The sequence below is a fragment of the Pongo pygmaeus genome, chromosome 8 (genome assembly GCF_028885625.2).
Source record: "Pongo pygmaeus isolate AG05252 chromosome 8, NHGRI_mPonPyg2-v2.0_pri, whole genome shotgun sequence".
NCBI lineage: Eukaryota > Metazoa > Chordata > Mammalia > Primates > Hominidae > Pongo > Pongo pygmaeus.
Genome location: NC_072381.2, coordinates 130,513,472 through 130,534,651, shown reverse-complemented (window position 1 = coordinate 130,534,651; position 21,180 = coordinate 130,513,472). Strand labels below are relative to the sequence as shown.

Sequence of the window (21,180 nt, the reverse complement as noted above, 5' to 3'; positions counted from 1 at the left end):
GAAGGCAATCTTCAATTGACTTAAGTTCCAGTGGGGATGTTTGCTTTTTATGAAAATGATGCTTAGTACCTCCTTACTAAGACAGTGGCAGAGTAGACCAGACTGTTGTCTTCAGAGATTCCCAAACACCGGATATTGACAAGGTTTGCTTTCCTTAAGTTGAGAAGAGGGCTGAAATATAAGGCTTATCTGTCTCTCTGAGCATTTTAGAAGAAAGATATATCTATGCTCTGTGTTTAAATATAGCATGGTGTTTGCTACTCGGATGGCAAATAAGCAATTGAATATGTAGGTCATTGACTTATGAGAATGAGTTTGGAGGTTTTTTGCATCTGATTAACACTGTCTTACAATTGGGCTGTTGATGCTACACCAAAACTGGGTTACACAGAGTTCAGCAAGCCATCTGGGAAGAAAACTGGAAGAATCGTGAGAGGATACGTCTGTCCCCTTAAGGTGTTAGGAGTGTGACTTGGTGTTGAGCCCTGTGGCTACAGCCAGTGGCAGTGGCACCAACCGCTCCCAAGTTACACTGGGGAGAAACACATCTGAGTGCCGTGCGTCTGTACATATCTATCAGGAGGGAGGGGGCAGAGGGCGATACTTCATCGAGATAAATGCCAGCGGTGTATTTTAATACATTCTTGATTCAGAAGGCACTGTTTGGAATTGCATATCTAAAAGGAAACTGCCATCCCCTTTTGAAGGTATGTGACATTTAAAAGATCTGTAGCAGAAGATTGGTTTGACAGCTTTGAATTATAATTGAAAGAGTTTTTGTTTTAAAAAAGAAAATGATTACTTCTATTTTAAATGTCATCACAAAGACATAAATATGTTTAATCAAATTATATATTTAATTTCTGTATAATATAATTTTTGTTTGTGTGGAAGAGTCACTGGTTTGTGTGTGTTTTAAGCAGCTTTAAAGCTAAGCAATGTTGATGATTTGAAAGTGGTTCAGCTTTTTTGGTAAATGGCTATTTAAGGGTTTATAGAATTTCAAAAAATAGTATTATTAAAATCTGTATTTTTTGTATCTATGCACATGTACCTAGTGGCACATTTTGGGAGATGGAGGTACTTTTCTTATTGTTGCTGAGAGATAGTAAAGATAAACTGTCGAATGCATTGAAAAAAGTGGAACCCTGAAGATAATAAAGGCGGAAACAGCAAAGACGCTCCTGCAATTTTCTTTCGGATTCTTTGAATCAGCAGGGAGTTACCGGGAGTGCTAGCATCGAGTATGCCAGCTCTCCTTAAAAGGGAGGCAGCAGGGGAGGCCCGGGAAAAGACACAGAGTGCCACAAAGACCTTTCGGGTGATACAAAAGGCTGGTGTGGCGTTTGAGGGCACCAGCAGGGTCCCCAGGCTCGAGAAGCAGGGGCGTAGCTCTGGGTCTCCCCGACCCTGGTGATCTGGTAGCACACTCCAGCTCTAGAACTTTCCTTGAGCAAGCTGGGTGTTGGAAGCCGGCCAGCCCAGCGTAGAACTGTATGTGTCAGCTGGGGACAGTCTTGGCCTGTTCCAGCCTGCTCTGTAGTTTCGATTTAGCCAGACTGGGTCAGGGAGTCCTGAAGTTGTTACCCACCAGAGTGGCACTTGCCCAGCACAGAGCTGCCCCGGGGGCTGGTTTCCTCTTCTGGTCTGTCCTCCAGGGCTGCTCTGTCAGGGAACGCGCCCTCTGTTGGGTGTGGCCCTGGGAGGCCTGCGAAGCTGGCAGCACCTGGGAGAGAACAATGAGTCAGTCATGCCCGCTCCCAGGAAAGAATTGACGTAGCACGAGCATCTCTGCCAGCTGCAGTGGGAGAAGGTCAGGGTTCAGGAATTGTGAGCTCTGGCTTCTCGAGAGACAGGATGCACCCTGGGGCCCCCGGGGAGCCGGAGGACACGGATCCCGGTTGAGTGCGTAAGCAGTGTCAACAGGGCCAGCTCCTCATGGCCCCTCCTTGTAAGCGCTGATCCCCTAAAGAAAGGAATTGCCTTACTTAGTGGCCAGCATGAGCTAAACCACACAAACCAAAAAATGACAAATCTGTTTGTTATTTTAAAAATTAAACTTATTTTGAAGTAATTGCAGATTCACATACAGAATGAATTCACAGGGTAGGAGAAGGTAATACAAGAGATCCCTTAAACCCTTTCCTTGGTGCCCTCCAGTTGTAACATTGTGCAGAGTTCTGGTAACAGCAATACAGCGGAGAAATTGACATGGATAGAATCCATGGATACTATTCAGAAATCCCTAGTGTAACATGCACTCATTTGGCTGTGTATTTAGTTCTGTGCAATTTTAGCACGGGTAGGTCTCTATTTGTACCAGCCCAAGAATCACCTCTGTTGCCCTTTTACAGTCACAACCACTTCAGGTGGCCAGGACAGTCCCCAGCTGAAGCACATGGTCGACACACATGGGTAGACACAGCTGACGAGCTTCTAAGACCCAGTTTGCTCAAAGAAAGTTCTGGAGTTGGCGTGTCCTACCTACTTCCTGGTCTCTAAGCCTGGCGACCACTAATCCGTTCACCATCTCTCCGGTGTCATTTAAGAATGTTATATAATTGGAACCCTACAGCATTGCCGCCTTTGGGGATTGGGATTTTTCACTTGGCTTAATTCCCTTTGAGATTCATTTGAGTTGTTGTATGTATGGCTGGTTGGTTTCTGTGTATTGACTGGAAGATTTTTGACCCAGCCTTAGACCAGAACACTGCGGAAGAGGAAATCCATCATGGAAACCCGAGAGTGACAGGACCCTTGCTTGGTGACAAGGAGAGCTGGTCATGTCGACAGCCCTCTCTTAACCTCGTCCCGTCTCAGCAGATGTCCATGGGGTCGTATTGGGAGTGACTTTTGTACCAGTTGGCTTGGCTGATTTTGGAAAGAGCGGAAGAACCCCCGTTCACCTTGTGAGTTTTGTTCGTCTGTGTTGCATGTTTTTGCACAGTGTACATTGAAACGTGAAGAAACAACCCTTGGGATAAAGGGCTTTTGAGTCTCGGTTTTCTTTCTTGGCGCTCATGCTCTGAGAATAATAATATGTGTGGTGCAGGCCCGGTGCACCAGGCAGCTGAGGGCTGTGCTGGCATGGTTTCTTTAGGAGGAAGGCCTGTTGGACCTATGTGGCTTTGGCATGCTTCAGTGAAAACTGTAAAATGACAAGTCCCAAGAATCCAATTTCACAGTGAAAATGTTGAGTTGTTCATTCAGAAAGCACACTTGCCCTGCATTTTGAACATACACACTTGTGTGTATTTATATGTTCATCATGTGAGAACAGCATTTGTGAATTGCTTTCCTCATGAACATCCATGCTAAAAGGTTGTCCATTCTTTCCAAACTGCAGAAATGCGACTGAGTAATTACATATGTGTGCAAGTTAGTTCAGGATTCCCAGTGTTAGTGACTTGATGCACATAAATCAATAGATAATATTTATATGTCCTTTAGGGGCTCTGCAGTTATTTTTTTCCTGAATCAAGACTGTAAAGCCACCCCTGCTGCTGATTGTAGGCAAGTGCCCTTTGCTTTTTGGGGAGCCAGGACTGGAAGGTCGCTTGGTTCACAGGCCTGGGTTAGGGTGGGCCACAGGCTGGTCTGGAGTTTGGCTTTTCTCTCCCGTCCCGGATTCCCCTGGTAAGAGGCTGCGGCGCCTGCATCAAGGGCCATCAGAGCTGGGTGGTCGGAACTCACTTTGGTTGAATGTGAAGGGGCTGTTGTTTGGGAGGTTTCACTGCTGTGATGTGTTTCTTGAGCCTGGGTGACAGCGTGGTGTGGTGGAGAGTGGGGAGGAGTTTGTTGCTGATGGTCTGGGGGACCCAGGCCTTTTTCTCCATTTCTAGATGTCGTTTGGCACTGTGATTAATTCTTAAAAATAGAATGAGTTGCTTCTAGAGGGAATATATTTTGGACCCAGGAATTCACTTCTGTCTTTGGGTGCTTTCTTCATGGCTTTGTTTGCAGAGTTTCTTCATATGCTATTTTCTGTGACACGCGTAGCCTTGTAAATGGATTTTTAAAAGTGCGAGGTCTGAAAAGTGAGTAGTTTTACATGGTGGGTTTAGCAGCTGCTCCATTCCACAGCAGGGATATTCTTCATTTTCAATTGAAATCTCCCCCAACCTTGAGGTTTTGAGTTCATAATTTAGTTTAAAATTAAATAGAGCCCGGTTTCCTTCAGGCCTCTTTTCTTTCCAGGACTGTGGATTCTCGAATTCACCAAGCCGTGTGAGTAAAGCATTTGGTAAACGATACAGCTAATGCTTGGGTGCCTCTGGTGTGCCAGGCGCCACACTGAGCGCTGTGCATTTGGTATTGCCTGTGCTTCCCGCTGTGGCCCCATGAGGGGAAGGTACAGGTGACCACACCTGGGCTCCTGGGGGAGGAAGAGAAATCAGAGGGAGAGAACACTCTCCTGGGGTGACTCACAGCCTCACCGAAGGGCTCCTTACCATTTGGTTGGTCTCCGAGCTTTGCAGGATAAAACTTGGATTCTGTCTCTGCTCTCATGGATCTGCCCATCTAAACCAGTTACAGAACAGGCAGCCCATTTATATAATGCCTTTTGCAATATATAAAGGGTTGAGGGTGAGGTCATTGTCAGGGGAAGGTAATGTGAGAGAGTCAGGGTCAAGGGGCCGATATCTGGCCACCTTAATTTTACTAACTTCACTTTCCCAGTCAGTATTGTGCATGTAGTCCATTGATCAATAGTGTTAACATGGGCAGGGCAATTAGCTGGGCTTGGGGGCCCGTGCCTGTACAGGAGGCTGAGCCCAGAAGAATACTTGAGCCCAAGAGGTAGAGGCTGTAGTGAACTATGATCATGCCACTGCACTCCAGCCTGGGCGACAGAGTGAGACCCTGTCTCTACAGAAATGTTGTTGGCCGGTCACTCACACCTGTAATCCCAGAACATTGGGAGGCCAAGGCAGGCAGATCACCTGAGGTCAGGAGTTTGAGACCAGCCTGGCCAACATGGCGAAACCCTGTCTCCGCAGAAAATACAAAAATTAGCTGGGTGTGGTGGTGCATGCCTATAATCCCAGCTACTCAGAACGCTGAGGCAAGAGAATCACTTGAACCTGGGAGGTGCAGGTTGCAGTAAGCCGAGATTGCACCACTGCACTCCAACCTGGGCAACAGAGTGAGACTCCGTCTCAAAAAAGAAAAAAAGAAATGGTGTTGATATGTAAAGCTGGTCATACTTGTAAGTGATTTTTCGGGGATTATGGACTTTGAGCCATTTGGTTCTCACGTCATTTCTTTTTAAGTGCCACTTCCTGCTCATCTTCCTGCTCATCCTGCTGGAGTCTAATCTGTGGTCAAGGACTTGGCTGGAGCCCACTGGGAAGTCTCCTTTGCCTGAGCCCTGACAAGGCTTTGGCTGTGCTTCTTTCCCAGCATCGGTCGGGGTCCTAGATCCTTGGTGGGGTGAGGGATTCCCACTGTGTCTCTCCAGCCCACCAATTCTTTCCCAGGTTGATTGGCTATTGGAATTGAGACATCTTCATTGAAATCCCCAAGAGAACATCCTTTTCTGAACTTGCATGAGGGTGGAGGGACACTTGGCTTTTTTCAAAACCCACCTTTGTAGTACAGCAGTCACGCAGGGACTTACATCCTAAATGGGGCCACTTTTCAATGTAGGTATGGCCCAAAAGCCTGCAAGGCAAAGCAGCCCAGGCAGCAGCTCACTTTCTGCACCCCAGCTTCAGAGCCCTCCTGACAGGAGCTCACAGCTCACATTTTTCCATATTATAGGAAAGCATGCTCTTTGTAGAAAATAGAAAAATACAGGAAAGTATAAGAAATTAAAGTAAATGATTGTTATGTTACACATTTTAAAAATCCTTTTTAATCTTAGCTTGGAGAATAACACTTTGGATCTATTCTGTCTCTTATGCATATATGTATATACTAAAAATGAGATTCACTGAAGAATGTTTTAAAATATAAGTGAGATTTGAATACGTTTCATAGTTTATTTTCCATTTGACCTAATAAGTATTTTTCCTATGTCTTTGAAGTATTTTGAAATACTTTCAGTAAATATGTAATTGTTGAGATGGATAGTGTCTGACATATCCCTGTATAGCTCTATCAGGAGAGAGTTTATCCTACTCTGGTTTCCAGCATGGTCTGTTACATCTTGACCACTTTTCTAAGGATTCCCTAGGGGGAGAGTGGAGTGAGGCATGGAATCTCAAGTTTACAGAAAAGATGCCCACTCCTTCCACCGCAGTGCGGGGCGGGCGGTGGGGGGTCACACCCTCGCTGACTCCTCAGAGCAGCCAGCATCCTGCTTTTGGTCAGGGGATCTTGCATTAAAACCTGCCAGCTTTAGAGGTTCCATCTCTCACTGTGGTGTGGGTGTGTGCTCTGAATGTCTGAAGACCCCTCTGCTCACCTTCTGGCCCTGTGTAGGGCCTATAGTAAATATATAGTCTGGCGCTTGTTAGATCAGGTGTCCTTGGGGTGCCCTGTGGAAAGGAGCTCAGAAAACCCCTCTTGGTCACCCAAGAGGGACCAAGGGAGAAAGCAAGACCGGAGCCTGACACCAGGATGCCTCAGCTGGTTAGTAGTGGCCACTAGTTGGAGTGAGCCATCTCCTATGTCCGTTCCTTCTGGCAGGTTCCTGACCATCTCACAGGGGTGTGTGCACCTCCACCAGCAGCCGCCTTGTCCACTTACAGTGTGGAACCATGGAAGACCAGAGACGGATACCTTCAAGTGCTTCTGAGTTGGGATGTGTTTCCTACTTGTCTTTCGGAGCTGCGTGCCTTTGCGGGGACCTCAGGGCCAGGCTTCCCTCTGAGCCAGGCTGATTTTAGGCGCTGCCCCCCGCCCCACCCCCGCCACTGCCCTGGTCTCTTTCAAGTTCAGGTGATTTCCTGGCTTGTCTGTAGGTAGGACTGTCGTGCCCCTACTCAGGTACAGGTGTGTGGGGGTGCAGCCAGGCCCCATGAACCTCAGGTCCAGTTGCTCACACCGGCTGCCTCTGCTTCCATGGCCTGCGGGCAGCTTTGGGTGTGGGAATGCAGCTTGAATTCACAAAATGACGTCGTCGTGTGGGCTTGCTCGTGGATCCACCTTTTTTTTCCCCCTTTCAAAACTTGGCCCATGGCAGCCCCGATCAGCAGCACCCGTTTATCAATTTGTTCCTTGTTCCTTTCTCCAGTTGTTGCCAGGACTCCCATCTGGCATTCTCCCATCTCACACCCTTGTTTATTTCTCCGTCCTGGAGCCACTTCGGATGGGGCACTTCTAGAAGCCCAGCTCATGCCGCAAGGGCTTCAAGTTCCTCCTTGTCACCCAGCTCGTCTCAAGTCTGTTGGCCCTGTCATCTAGAAAAGCTGAAAGCGCAGGGGAATGGTCATGTTAATTGACTACATCTGAGACAACACTGGAAACATATCCTATTTTATTTTTCTTTAAAAAGTGGCAGGATTCCAAGACTTCCCTTCCAGTTTTCCACTGGTTGGCCTTCTATTGGAAGACGAGTTCTAAAATCTTGGCTGTTGGGCCTTTTTACATTCTTAAAATTTAAAACCAGCTGAATATATTTAATATTATAAAATTTCCATAAACACTCTCTGACAAAGACTGTGTATGTAAAGTTTCTGCCTAGAGGGCATTTTTCTTCTTGGAGTTGAAACTCTTGGGCATCAGGGGGTCATAATGAAGTGTTGATTTGACCTGAAGTGCCTCTGTGCCAACGTGGCTGTATAGGGACATGGAAAGAATTAGCTTTCGGGGTTGTTTTTTTTTCCTTCCCTGAATAAAGGATAATTGTTTCCAAGCTAATTAATATGGTTTATTTATTACTAGGCAATAGTTGGTGGAATTGAATCTCAGGAAGGAATAATCCAGCAATGCTAAAGTGACAGCCTCTCGGGTACACCCTGTTCGTTCTTGTCCAGTGTGTATCGGACACTCAGCCCTTTGGTGGACATTGTCGTTTTATTGTATTTCTTTTCCCCATGTGCCAACCAAACCTGGACTCCACACTGCTTCATGCCCAGTGAGCTTGGCCTTTCTCAGGGTGGGTTTGTCCTTAAAGGCTGGCCAGGCGCATAATTAATATGGTGGGGTTGGGGGGTGCCGTCCCAGGCAACATTGGGCTGTGCTGTCATGGTAGCAGCCTGAGGTCCTTGTTAGAGGGCGTGGGTCACACGTGTACCCCACTGTGTGGGGCTCAGTGGCAGAGTTGAGAAGTGAGGAGAGGTGGCACCTCCCACTGCCGTTTGCTCAGGGATGCCTGTCTTTACCCCCAGCAGCCCCCCAGGACTGCACATGACCTCTTCCTGCAGAGCCAGCTGGCGGCCACCCCAGTGCCATCCCCCCCGCCCCCCGTTACAATTCGTTGCACTGCGCATCCTTGCTGCAACCTGAAGAGAGTCGGGGCAGAGGAGGGTTGGGAAGGCCAGGGAGCGGGATGTCACCTTGTGGGAGAGCACCGATGTGGCCCATGTTCACACACAGGTGGCCAGAGACCCCACTGAGGGTGGCTGGGGGTGTGTGAACCAGGAGCCACTATAGTACGCAGGAAAGGAGGCGGGCAGCTGAGTGCCTGTCCCTGGTCATTCAGGGAGCCCATGGGTCCTCTGGGCTGCTTCTCATGGCCTCGAGTCAAGGGCCACCATCCTGCCTCATGCTGCTGTAGGCAGGTCAGTTTTGGGGCAGAGCATTTGTCTTCTTGATGAGCTTTTGCCCGAGGCTTTTCCTTGACCTCTGCCCTTGAACTTGAGGATCTGCTATGGGGTGTGTGGGGAAAGCCCCTGGCACCACTTTGCATGCCATCCGCTCAGGGACTGGGAAACAGCTACATGTCTTCATTCTGGTCCTACCATTGAGAGTTCTCCCCTTCCCACATACTGACTGATACCCCAAGGCAGTGCTGTGGTGCTCTAGGGAGTGTCAGGCTAGGAGAGGGGGCTTGCCCTGGGGTATCTGAGCTGTGTCTGGATGCCTCCGAGGGGTGGGGGTGATCCCCAGGGCTGTGGCTTTAGCTCGGCTTCTGATTTAGCTCAGCTTCTGTGGGTCCCACTTTTAGCAGCCCCATGGTAAGCCACCCCTTCTGAAGGGGGCCAGAGTGTGGGGAGGAGGGGGCCAGAGTGTTGGGAGTGGGGGCAGAGTGTGGGGAGGCGGGGGCCAGAATGTAAGGAGGAGGGGGCAGAGTGTGGGGAGGAGGGTGGGACATTTCCTGGAGTACCCATGTGATGGGCCCATTTTGAGAAGGTCATCAGCATGGGTGCCGAGGGAGTGTCTGTGAGGCAGAGGGCGTTCACTCGTCCTAACAGACACCATGCTTCCAGAAACCCCAGGCCAGCCGTGGGGCACTGTGACCTGCACACTACCCGTCCCTGCATGAGACATGGGTACAGGCCTTGGCCCCAGAGTTTGCTTGGGACCATGCTGGCACAGTCACTCCATGGTTTGGGCAACAGTGGGGCAAGGGCTGAGTGCTGGGTTCGGGCCTGGAGTCGGTGGCCCCTCCTGAGTCCCTGGGGCAGGGACCAGGTTTCTGTTTTGCTCCTGTGCCTCTGGGGCTTGGCACAGTCCTGGCACTGAGTAGGTGCTCAGGAAATCCCTGTTGAAAGGATCCAGGAGTTTGAGGTCATAGTTGGTGTTGCATTGAGTCCAGAGAGGTCTCTGAGGAAGCCTGGATGTTTGTGGTGGGCAGGGGTGTGGAGTGTAGGGGACGAAGACTGTAGACTACTCTGACCTGCTACCATGCCCTGTGCTTGGGGCAGAAGTGCAGAATTCTGGATGGTTCTTTATGCAATCCCTTTTTTCTGAGCACAGCCACACCGCAGGATGGCAGTGAGGCCGCCTTTCGAGGGAGAGGAATGCTTGGGGTGCCTAACCATTAACCGTCAATGACCTGGTTAGGACTATTGGATTCTTGTGCTGAATGTCAACTGTTTATCTCACGAGTTAGCCAGAGATGAGTTTCTTAGAAGAGGTGGATAACAGCCTCAGCCTGGAGACATGTCTGGAGTCTGATGATGACACGCAGTTATTGAGTGCTTGCTGTATGCAGGCCTTGGGATGACCCTTCCACGGGTTCTCTCTTTCAAAGGGCCTGACCACCTTTGAAGGTAGATGCGGTTACCTCCAAATCACAGGCAGGATACTGCTTCTTAGCCACTGATGCTGGCCTGTGGAACCTGGGATTGATTCTTGCTAACTCCTTGTTCTTTCCCTTGTCCCTTCCCAGAGTCCATTACCTGTGGGAAACTTTTGATTGCCTAAGGGACGGTTTTGTGGATACATTCCAGTTTTTCTCTTTTTAGCAGTAAACATGAACGGTGCTTCCTGGAGTGTGAGGAACACAGCGCGCAGTGGTGCTCCGTTCAGCCAGACCTGTGGAAACCATGAGTCAGTTTCAGATAAGGCTTTCCAGGATGCATGGGCCCCTTTAGGATCATTCTTTCTCCCCTAATATATGCCCACGCTGAGCTGAAGTTCTGCTCCCTGGCTGGTGTGACCCAGCCACAGGGTCAGCCTCAAGAGGAGGCAGCAGGAGGTGCCCCACCTTGAAGCAGGGGTGATGAGTCCTCGCCATCCACGGCGGGACAGTAGGAGGAGGAGGAGCCTAGACAGCTGAAATGTGAGTTCGAGCAGAAAGCCTCAAGTCCTAACGGGAGCTGGCACATGTGAGCTTCAGATGGCAGAAATATCACTAGAAATCCCTCCTGCAGAGGAAGCATGGGTAAGCGGGCACTTGGTTAGATGAATGCTGCTCACAGCAGGTGGCATGGGGGGGCCAGGCCGGGTTGAGCTGCTCGCCTGACCTCTGTTATCTCTGCATTTGGATGGGTGGGTGGGCACCCCTTCCATGCCATGCAGAGTACAGAAGCTGTTCTGAAAGAACGCTACGAGTTCAAGTGAAGGCAGGCCCAGTCCTCCTGGAAGGAGCCACACCAGAGTTTCTCAGGTGCCCCCATCAAGATTTTTTTGGGCTCATTGAAGGCTTCTAAAGGTTCTAGTCTCATTTAGTTTTTAAGAAAAGGATTTATTCACTACAGACCTAAAACATAATTTTTGTATGCCTGACTTAGTATAAGAACAAAACACCCAAGCAGTGGCAGCGGGGTGGGGGGTCCCGTCTAGGTACTGCAGCCTTAGTTGTGAGGTTCCTATATGTGGAAAGTGCAGGAACTAGCTGACCACAGTCTGGTTGGGGCCCCCACCCCCAAATCCATCTCTGGATGCCGCGGTTCTCTTCTGGGATGTGTGAGAGTACACACCCCCCTGTCATCAGCTATAGGCAGATCACATTTGCCACGGGATGTTTAGTAAGTTCATGCATGTTGATGATACAGGCCAAAAATAGGACCCCTGTCTGGCCCAAAGCAGCCACGTGAACTTGGAGGGGGTGGGCATGCTAACTGGCAGTTACACGCCGAGGCCACTTCAGCTCCTGCGGTTGCTGGTTCAGAAGCAGTGGTGATTTTAATCGGCTAAGTCATTTCCACGTCTCGTTGTATACTCCTGGAAGTTCTTAGAGAAATCCTGCCAAGAAAATATCCCCTGGTGAATCCTTGGGGCACTAGTCCACGCCGCACTGTCAGCAAGTATCTGCTGAAACAAGTATTTTTGAATTTTTAGCTTTTCTGTAGCTCCAGTCTTTTTTAAGTACTTCTTTTGACCTTCAAGTAACAACGGGCACTTGCTTTAAAATTCTGACAGTCTTCCAAGCCTTTTAACATTCTTATTCCACTAAATAAGCTGTCGTCGTTCACTGGGATAGGCAGCACAGTTGCTTGAACTCCCGGCTTGAAATTCCATGACATGTCACCTCCTCTGTGAAGCCTTCTACAAGGCAGACTTGTCTATTTCCTGCTTAATTTTACTATTGAAATATCTCACATTAGAACCTGTACCCACCACCAAGATTAGGTAGATGTTAACATGTTGCTACGTTTGTCTTCAGACGTTCAAAAACAAGTAATGTTATAGTCATTGCTAAGGTGTACCTCCCCAGTTCCTTTTCCTTCCCTCCTTCCTTTCCAAAAGGGACTACTTCCTGAAAATAGATACAATCCCTTTGTATTTTTGGAAATTCTGTGTAAACCATTGGAAATGGAAGGAGAAAGCCTGTGACATAATAAGACAGGCAACACTAATCAGGAGTATAAGTTCTGTTTTGCAGTTAATTAAATATTTGATTCCCTACTATGTTTCAAAGATAAATAAAATGTGATTAAGTAAAAGGCATTTAACCTTTAGAGACTTGGAGATGGGCAGGGTGTATAGTAGCCTGCCAGCTAGAGTAGAGAAGATGTTAAAGAAGATAACCTGTGAGATGGGTTTTGAAGGGTGGATATGAGTTTGCCAGGCAAGCTCTGCCACCTCAAAAAAATGGTTCCTTGGCTATTAGATGCTCGTGACATTATAGGCTTGGGATTACTGAAAAGCTATGCTTGTCCCTCCCTTGCTAACACTTCTGAGGCTGGAATGTCTGTGTCTCCCATCTACTTCCTTAAGAGGTGTGGGTTACAGTGTGGTGTACAGTTGGGAGTGAATTACTGCTTGACCTTGGATACACGATAACCTTGACTATAGAGTCCATGCTTTTCCTGAGTAGTTCTTCAGAGTCCTTCCTGCCAGTGACTTGGTTCTAGGTGTGAAGCAGGAGCTGGCTGTTGGAGGATTCACTGAATTCAGTGGAAACAGCACAGGAGCATGGTTTTCCTTTGAATGGAAACCATGAGTGTAGCAGTTCTTCTTTATGACTTGCTTACATAACCATGCAGGAGAATGCCTGTCACGGGATTGGATCCTAGATTAGCCCCATTGCTAATTAAAAGCTCCATGAAAAGAAGGGAAGTTCTTTTAGGAATCTACAGCTTCCTAAGATTTGAATGGTTTAAAAAGTAGGATGTTGGCTGGGCACGGTGGCTCATGCCTGTATCCCAGCACTTTGGGAGGCCAAGGCAAGCAGATCACGAGGTCAGGAGTTTGATACCAGCCTGACCAACATGGTGAAACCTCATCTATACTAAAAATACAAAAATTATCTGGGCATGGTGGCGTGCACCTGTAATCCCAGCTACTAGGGAGGCTGGGGCAGGAGAATCCCTTGGACCCGGGAGGTGGAGGTTGCAGTGAGCCAAGACCTCGCCATTGCACTCCAGCCTGGGTGACAGAGTGAGACTACATCTCAAAAAAAAAAAAAAAAAAGGTAGAATGCTGGCTGGGCGCGGTGGCTCACGCCTGTAATCCCAGCACTTTGGGAGGCCCAGGCCAGTGGATCACTTGAGGTCAAAAGTTCAAGACCAGCCTGACCAACGTGGTGAAACCCCATCTCTACTAAAAATACAAAAATTAGCCAGGTGTGGTGGCGGGCGCCTGTAGTCCCAGCTATTCAGGAGGCTGAGGCAGGCGAATTGCTTGAACTCAGGAGGCGGAGCTTGCAGTGAGCCGAGATCGCGCCATTGCACTCCAGCCTGGGTGACAGTCAGACTCCATCTCCCAAAAAAAAAAAAAAAAAGTCGAATGCAGCTGGGAATGTGGTTCGTGCCTTTTTATATATTAACCATTTGAAACTTGGTTGTAAGGTGGGGTTGGCAATGTCAGGCCTGGCTGCAGCAGCTCATGTCTGTAGAGTGTGCCTCTCCCCTCCCTCGTGGGGCTCGAGCAGGACTACCTTCATACATTGGCTCTCCAGTTACATAGCAACTCCAGTGTTAAATTCCATCTTTTCTTCCTGGAAAAGCCGTAGAAAGGACACCTGGACATGTCTGCTGCACAGGTGTCTGCCTTCCCCATCAGCTGCAGAAGGAGGAACTTTGCTCTCTGCTGTCACAGCTGTGTGTGCACAGGAAGTGGTTCGGATGATGTGGGTCCCACCATGTATTCCTTCTCTGTTCCATGCAGAGTAAAATAAATGGGAGTGCTGTTTAATGCGTCACCTCGGTTCATATTGCATTTGCCAAGAAAGTGCAATTTTATTGAACATTAGGGTTGAATTCTTAACTGAGTAATCAATTTCAGTAGTAAGTTAAAATGCCTTCTATTAATGGACAACTGCAACGGTTAATCAGAGTTACAGTAGATTAACAGTTGTCAGCATTTATGCTAATAGCACTTATAAACCGTGGGCTCATGATTTGCACTTTATAGTTCCATATTTCTCAAAACAGTTGGTAATACTTTTTGCTTCAAGGTATTGATTCCTTTGTCCCTTTGCTTGCCACTTGGAGATGTAGAGAAAGCTAAATGACATTTTCACGGTGACGACACAATATCACCTTCTGCTTTTGCATACTTGGCTTTGTGTCAAAATAGATGGAAAGGGTTCATTTGTTCTGGTGCTCTACTGTTTAATTTGATCTGGTGTGTGACTAAAGCAAGACAAATAGTATTTTTAATGAAACCATTTAATAACCTCTGGTAGCTTAGAGTCGAAGGCATTGGAAAAATGCAATTAAAGGATGCCTAGATGTAAACAAACAAAAAAAAAATCTCTACTTCAACTTCACTGACTCCATTCATTTTGCTTTCAGGGTTTCATCACCTTAAATGGTTTTGAACCAATGAAGCTGTATTCCCTTAAAAAGACGGACAGCCCATCGTGTGAACTATAGAGTTTGTGGACAGATTTATATTGGTGAGTTATTGTGAAATATCTCCAGGTAAAAGTTCAGTTTTCTAGAATCCCCTTTGCAATGTGTGTTCAATTAGTTGATGAGTATGGATTGCCTGCAGCCTCTGGCTGTTTCATTGGGATGTCTAATCGCGGGATCATATTGATTGTCTTTCAATTAATTGCATCTAGTATTTTCATTTATCAAAAGCAAAATACATGTAATTAACTCTGAAGCAATATAGTTCAGTGTAAAGTGATTTTTGCTGCTGCTGCTGCTATAGAGATAAGTCAACGGAAATTATACTACAACGAAACTCAAGTCAGAATGGAAATAGTGTTAGGATTTCTCGATGTATTAATTAAAAAGAATAAAAATGAATTAGAGAAACCATCTCATGACACCCCAAGTCAGTCATAAGTGGTAGATGGATGTCTTTAGGAAGAAGGCGGCTTGTGGATGCTGGCACCTCTTCAGTCAGCTTAGGCTTTTAGTGTTACCAGCCTCTAGGATGTCTTGAATATACCATGATTTTTCTGGGGGAGTAGATTGGGAATGTGGGTGCAGGCTGAGATGAGCATTCAATCCCGACCACACTCATTGATGGATGGAGTTCAATCCTTCGCCCGTAGCAGGGTTTTGGGATTCTGTTTCATTTCGGCATGTCTTTAGCCATTTTTCACAAAACCTGGATCTTTCTTAAAGTCTCAAAGTGGCAGCTTCTCTGATGGAATTGATTTTAATCTTGCTTTTTTAAAAAAATGTTTTCTCCGTGAGGTAACAACGTCATTCAAAAGCAAGGGAAACCACTGGCCAGTTGTGTCCTGTCTCTCTCACCTGTCACACTCCTAGCAGAGCCTTGAGGGGACTAGCTTTGGTTCCCAGAGAGGTGTAAGTTTGTGACCAGGCCCTCAGGCCTGGCTTCCTGAGTTGCTGGAGGCAGTTAGAGACTTCGAGCCCATGGGCACACATGGGCAACCACCTGAGGGGGCCAAGCTGAATCTGCTTGAACCTAAGCAGCACAGTGGGTTGTAGGATCAGGAAAGGATCTCTGTGTGTCCCTTCCTTTTCTCCATAAAGTAGATCTAGCTGGGGAAACTGAGGTAGCTGACCCAGACCTAGACCTCCAAATATTGCTTACCAGCTTGGTGACTGAGCAAGTGGCCTCTGCTGGCACTTGGAAGCCTTATCTGTGAATCGAACAGGTGGATTGGGCTGGTACCCAGGACCCTCCCCACCCTTTAAGCTTGAATTTGATGTAGAAATTCAGAACCCTTTCCTGGGAGTGCTCTGACAGGGCTTTGCTGGGCCAAAGGCCATAGCAGAGCGTGAAGCTCGAGTTGAGTTATGTATGAGAGGGGCCCCTCAGTCATCTTTGAACAGTTAAGGCTCTTAGCATTGAGGACGATGAGGAACTGGAAGTATGGTGGAATGTTCTTTGGTGGAAACCTGAGGGAGGTCAGGACCGCCACTCACAGCCTTATTCAGTTCAGCCTTTCAGGACAAACGTTGCTTGCTTTTCTGCCTCTCACTCTCTCAGAGAGACCTGTGTGCCAGAATCTGCCCAGGTTTCTCAGGCAGAGACAAAGTCACCTTGGGCCTGGGATTGGCAGAGATAGTTCCAGTGTTGGGTGCTGGGTCCGAAGATGTTTTCAGTGGGTTGGGTCATGGTGATGTTTCCAGTTGGACACCATGGAACTGGCCATGTCGGACATCCACGCTCTTTCACCCAGACAAGTACCAGGCCCTGCCTACCTGGGAGCATCTCAGCTGGATGGACCATCAGTATGTTTCATAGATGCTCATTTCAGTGTTGGAAATCATTTTCTCTAAACAGAAGGATGTGGGAACTTGGTGTATAAGGATGAAATGGACTTTTTTAATATAAAAAATGGTTGAATGAGGGCATTTTCATTTGACTCAGTCTAATAACCAGAGCCACTCTGGGATCCTGTTTAGCAGTGATCTCCATCTCAGACAGATGAGTTAACATTCTCCAAATGCATCCAGAACCAGAATGAAATTGTGACACGCTTCCTGTTAACAAATGTTTCCTGAGTGCTGAGCAGACTCAAGACACTTACCCTTATGTGGGGTTCCCACCATTCCTGTATTTTTGGCATCCTTTTGGGTAAGAGTTTTTTATAGCACTTTGGAAGAGCTTAAGAGACTTGGTGTGGTACTGGAGCTGGCCGTCACTGGAGCATGGTCACTGTGCTGTGACAACGGCTCATGGTGTCCACAGCCCATGCACACATTGAGTGTGGCCCCATTGGCCCACCTGCCCCCCCGCCCCCCCGCCCAGAACCAGGATAAAACTTCTCCCCTGACCACTTGCAGATACTCTCGCGGTGGAATTCTCACGCCCCAGAAGGCGTGTGTGTTTGCTCTCAGACTTTCTGCTCTGTGGAACGTCACCATGCCCAGGGAGTTGTAACCAGCTCTGCCTGCTGTCCGCACGCAGCAACACAAGGAAGTCATGTGGGATTGTAACCAAAGTAAGGACCACATATGGATTTCAACCAGAGCCCACCTGTTGAGATCTCTGGTCTAGACACATCTTTTAAAATGTGGGCAGAGGAGAAGGAGGTAGGTGAAAATCATGTGACACCGTCAGGGATAATGGTGAATCCGTGAGGCCCTAGAGCCATTTATACATCGTTTTTGCCCTCTTAGTATTTTCTTTCGCATGTCCTAATTTAAAAAGCATCTCATTCCTGTTGTGCTAGACTTAATATTTTGGTTTATGGCCGTCTCTTTTAGTAACTTGACGTCAAACACTTCAGCCTTCTCCTAACTAGAGGCTCGTTCTCTCAATAATGAATAGTGACGTGCTAAATTTAGATCAGATGCATGTTCTGCTTTTACTATCTGTTCTGTATGTTGCTACTTGTCATAATGAAAGCTCAACATGCCAGATGGCTTTGCTGGCTTCTCCTGGAAAAAGACCGTTCTCCATCACTTCAGTTGGGTCATGGTTTTTTTTAGTACCATTTTGTTATTAAGCATTAATATTTGCCGCAGTACCCAATTACCTTTTTTAGCAAAAGTGTCGCAGAAAAAGTGTTCTTGGTTAAATGCTCATAAATGAGTGGGAATGCAAATCAAATCCCTTAACTTTTATTATATTATGTAAAATGGTGGTAGAACAGTTGCAGCTGTGGTTTTGCAAAGATAGGACTGTTTCCGGCTGCCATGCATGCTGTGTTATGTATTTTGACGGATCTCCAGGATGATATAGAAGCTTGACCTGCCTACCAAGGCCTCTGGGAAAGACAGTCTGAGGTGACACAGTGCTGGAAACTCAGTGTGCTTGGTGGTAGAAGAGGGGTTTGCCTTGATCTGCTGTGGGAACCAGGCTGGATTTCCATCTGAGTTGTAGCTGTAGCAGGCCACCTAGGTGAGGTCATCTTCCTGATCATTGTTCCTCTAGCCTGCTTCTGGCAGGACAGATATCTTTTTTCCATGAAAAACAGAAGGAAAGTATTGAATTACTCTGGAAACACATACCTAAAACTTGGGGTCTGATTGTCAGTGGTTGTAAAGTGGTGGGGGTGTTGGGCCATGGCCACTGTGCCACTCTGGTCCCAGTGTGTGGCCCCCAGGGTCCTTCGGGCCCTTGGCCTCCTGAGCTCCTGGCCTGCATGCATCCGTGGGGCCTTTGCTTAGGGCCGTGTGATCCTGCTCCAGTGTTTGGGCCGGAAGCAAGACTGCCAACATCCGAAACCACAAACCAGAGGAAGATCCACAGGGCCTTTCATCTCTGGGGTTCTCTAGGTGAGAAACAGGAGGCTGAGGTGGGGCAGTGGGGAAGATGCCAGCGAAACTTTAGCCAGCCTTCCGAGTAGGAGAGGAGGGGCCCCCGCTGAAGCTCTTGGTTCTTGCTTGGATTTTATTCCTGTGCCTTCTGGATGTGAGTTGTGCTTCGGAATCCCAGCCTCCCTCCACCCCCCAAGGATAAATGGGAGGCATTGATTCAGCCTTTGTTCTTTTCTCCTGAGCATCTCAACAACCTAGTGTGGCCTCCCAAGTAGGGATGGAGAGATCACCCCGTCCATTCCCCTTCTTTTTGTTTTAGCGTCTGCATGGGTCCAGGGTCACAGAGGGGTGACGCCCTCTATTCTGGTAAGTTTGGCTTTCTGCTGTTACTGTTCTTTTCCGCTTCCTGCGCCACCCCGGCTGCTGGTTCTCATCAGAGTGGATTTGCAAAGTAGGGAGGAAGAGACGAGGCAGAAGGCCTGAATTTTCCCTCTGTGACCCACGTGTCAAAACTGTGTGGCCGGCCTGGGTGGGTTCCTGCTGAGTTGCTCCTTTGCTGGAGGGGTACCTCCGAGCAGGGCCTCTGTAGGATGGTGGCCACACTTACCTGTCACTCCTGGCGGGGCCAGGAGTCTCTGTTGCCACTGAGTGACATTATGCTGGGAATTGGAGACGTGGTGTCCGCTTCTCTTTCCATGATCCTCATACCCTTGCCAAGACCTCCGTTTTGTTACTGAAGAACTTGACGCACAGATCCACCTGCCGGTACGTGTGGCCTTAGGTATATCTGGTATTCAGCTGCTGATGAAGCAACCCCAAACTCAGGCCGCACCGCGTCCCTTGCTGGTGGAAACCTTTCCAGAAACACTGTGGTAGTGAGCCTGGCTTCCCAAATATTGCAGGGTCCCTTTATAGTGAAGATGACTTCCCAGGGTCTTTGATATTCCTGGAAGGTTTCTCAGGTTTGTCATGGTACCGTCCCACCCCAGGGGTGTGGGAGGAAGAGCACTTGGTCCATGTGAAGTGGGGCCACACATGGGCTGCATCTTGCCCCTGAGAGTGTGGCAGTGTGCAGAGAACGGGCGTCTGCTATCCCTCAACAGCCAGCCCTGGTGGAGACCCCCCTGTGCCCCAGACAGGCCTGGCCACTGAACTGAGGGATGGCAGCCCTGTTGTGTGGGACAGCCAGAGACATGGGTCAGCGGCTGATTTCTCTGAGGCTTGGAGCACGTGTTTGTTAAAGGCAAGAAGAGTGTGAAGGAGTGGATGGAGCAAGCAGCAGGGCCAGAGCCTCACTTGTTGAAGGGAGTGGTGGTATATTCTGTTTACTGTCAAGTTTCAGGCTGGGGCGTAGATGCCGATGTGAGATGCCGATGTGCAGATGAGTAGGCAGGGAAGTGAGCTTTCTCTTATTAAAATGTTGGCTTACTAATCAAGTGTTCCTGGGTGTGATTAGTGGCGGAGGAAAAGGTTATTTCTTTCTGTAAATATTTTTGCTTAACATTTATGTGTTACCATTGCTGATTTTATTAATACTCTTAGAATGCATTAGACCAATAACTTTTTTTTTTAAACATGGTCTTGGTTTTAAGCAGTTTCAGTTGGTCTTTATGGAAGGACACACACCATTTCACTGAAGCTTGAGGGATCTGCCCAGGTTCAAGTGTAAAGGGGCATTAGTTTCAACTTAGAGCAGCTCCCCCACCTGCAAATGCTGATAAAATAGCTCAGAAGTGCAAGATCCTGGTTACTTGCAGTAATTTTAGGATTTAGTATCTGGATCTGAATTTTGACCATTGTTGAAGGAGCAGAAAATTGGATGCATTTTCTAAAGTAATGATTTAGGCCAAGGAGGGTAGATCCCTTGAGCCCAGGAGTTTGAGACCAGCCTGGGCAACATAGCGAGACCCCATCTCTATAAAATTTTTTTTAAAAATCAGCCAGGTGGTGGTGTGTATCTGTGGTCCTCCGGTTCCAGAGTAGCTGGGTGGAAGGATTGTGTGAGCCTGGGGGGTCAAGGCTGCGGGGAGCCGTGATTGCACCACTGCACTCAGCCTTGGGCAACAGAGGGAGACCCCATCTCCAGAAAATTTTTTTAAAAATCGGCCAGGTGGCGGCGCCTGCCTATGCCTAGGTGGCCAGATTGTGTGAGCCTGGGAGCTCACGTCTGCAGTGCACTGTGGTCACACCCCTCTACTTAGCCTGAGTGACAGAGGCAGACCCTGTCTCAAATAAATTAATAAATAAATAAAAGTAACGATGTAGGAAATGGCTGAGAATTCCCATGACCCTCGTGTCCTCGGGCCTGGTGTTTTCACAGGGGTGGGGGCGGGAAAAGAGGAGAAAGAAGGACGTGCTGCCTGTGGCTTCCTTCTTCCCAGGCGTTCATTTAACACCAGCTGAACACATTTGCTTTATTGATTGGTTGATTCATTTATTTTTGGCAAACTTGGCAACTTCCACCTGGCCCCATGCTGTTAAAAATAAAGTCTTCTTGGTCGACTGAATGCTTTTGCAATTCATTCTTTCCACGTAGCAATTAAGATGATTCCCCTAGCCTTGTACCAGTTAAGGATAAATAGGAGGTTTTCAAAGAAAATGCTGCGTAATTCATCAGCATTTGTGTGTGAGCACACGGGTAATACATGCGAGTAGCTTCCGTGAGTGGACTCCTGTGTAAGGAGGTAAAATGGAACGTTTTTCTGCACTTATCCTGAGAAGCAGCCTGAACAGTGACATTTATACATATTTCATAATGTGGTTTCTTCAGGCACGCGGAGCAAACAAATCAATTTCTCAGCAGTATACTGTTTAAAAGAAACAG

General features: G+C 47.9%; 1 protein-coding gene across 22 annotated transcripts in view; it reads left to right on the top strand.

Annotated features, from left to right (window-relative positions):
* The window catches only part of CTBP2 (C-terminal binding protein 2), a 173,522-nt gene that overhangs the window by 35,816 nt on the left and 116,526 nt on the right, over positions 1 to 21,180 (top strand). For 15 of the 22 annotated variants that reach the window (XM_054437174.2, XM_063670386.1, XM_054437179.2 and 12 more), the window contains one exon: positions 14,517 to 14,620. The exons of 2 other annotated variants lie outside the window; for them this stretch is intronic. The gene's annotated coding sequence lies outside the window, so the exon portion shown is untranslated. Of the gene's footprint in view, positions 1 to 2,695; positions 2,910 to 10,303; positions 10,718 to 14,516; positions 14,621 to 21,180 lie in introns of those variants that run through there. 5 more of the 22 variants (XM_063670374.1, XM_063670376.1, XM_063670377.1 and 2 more) reach the window with 2 other exon arrangements.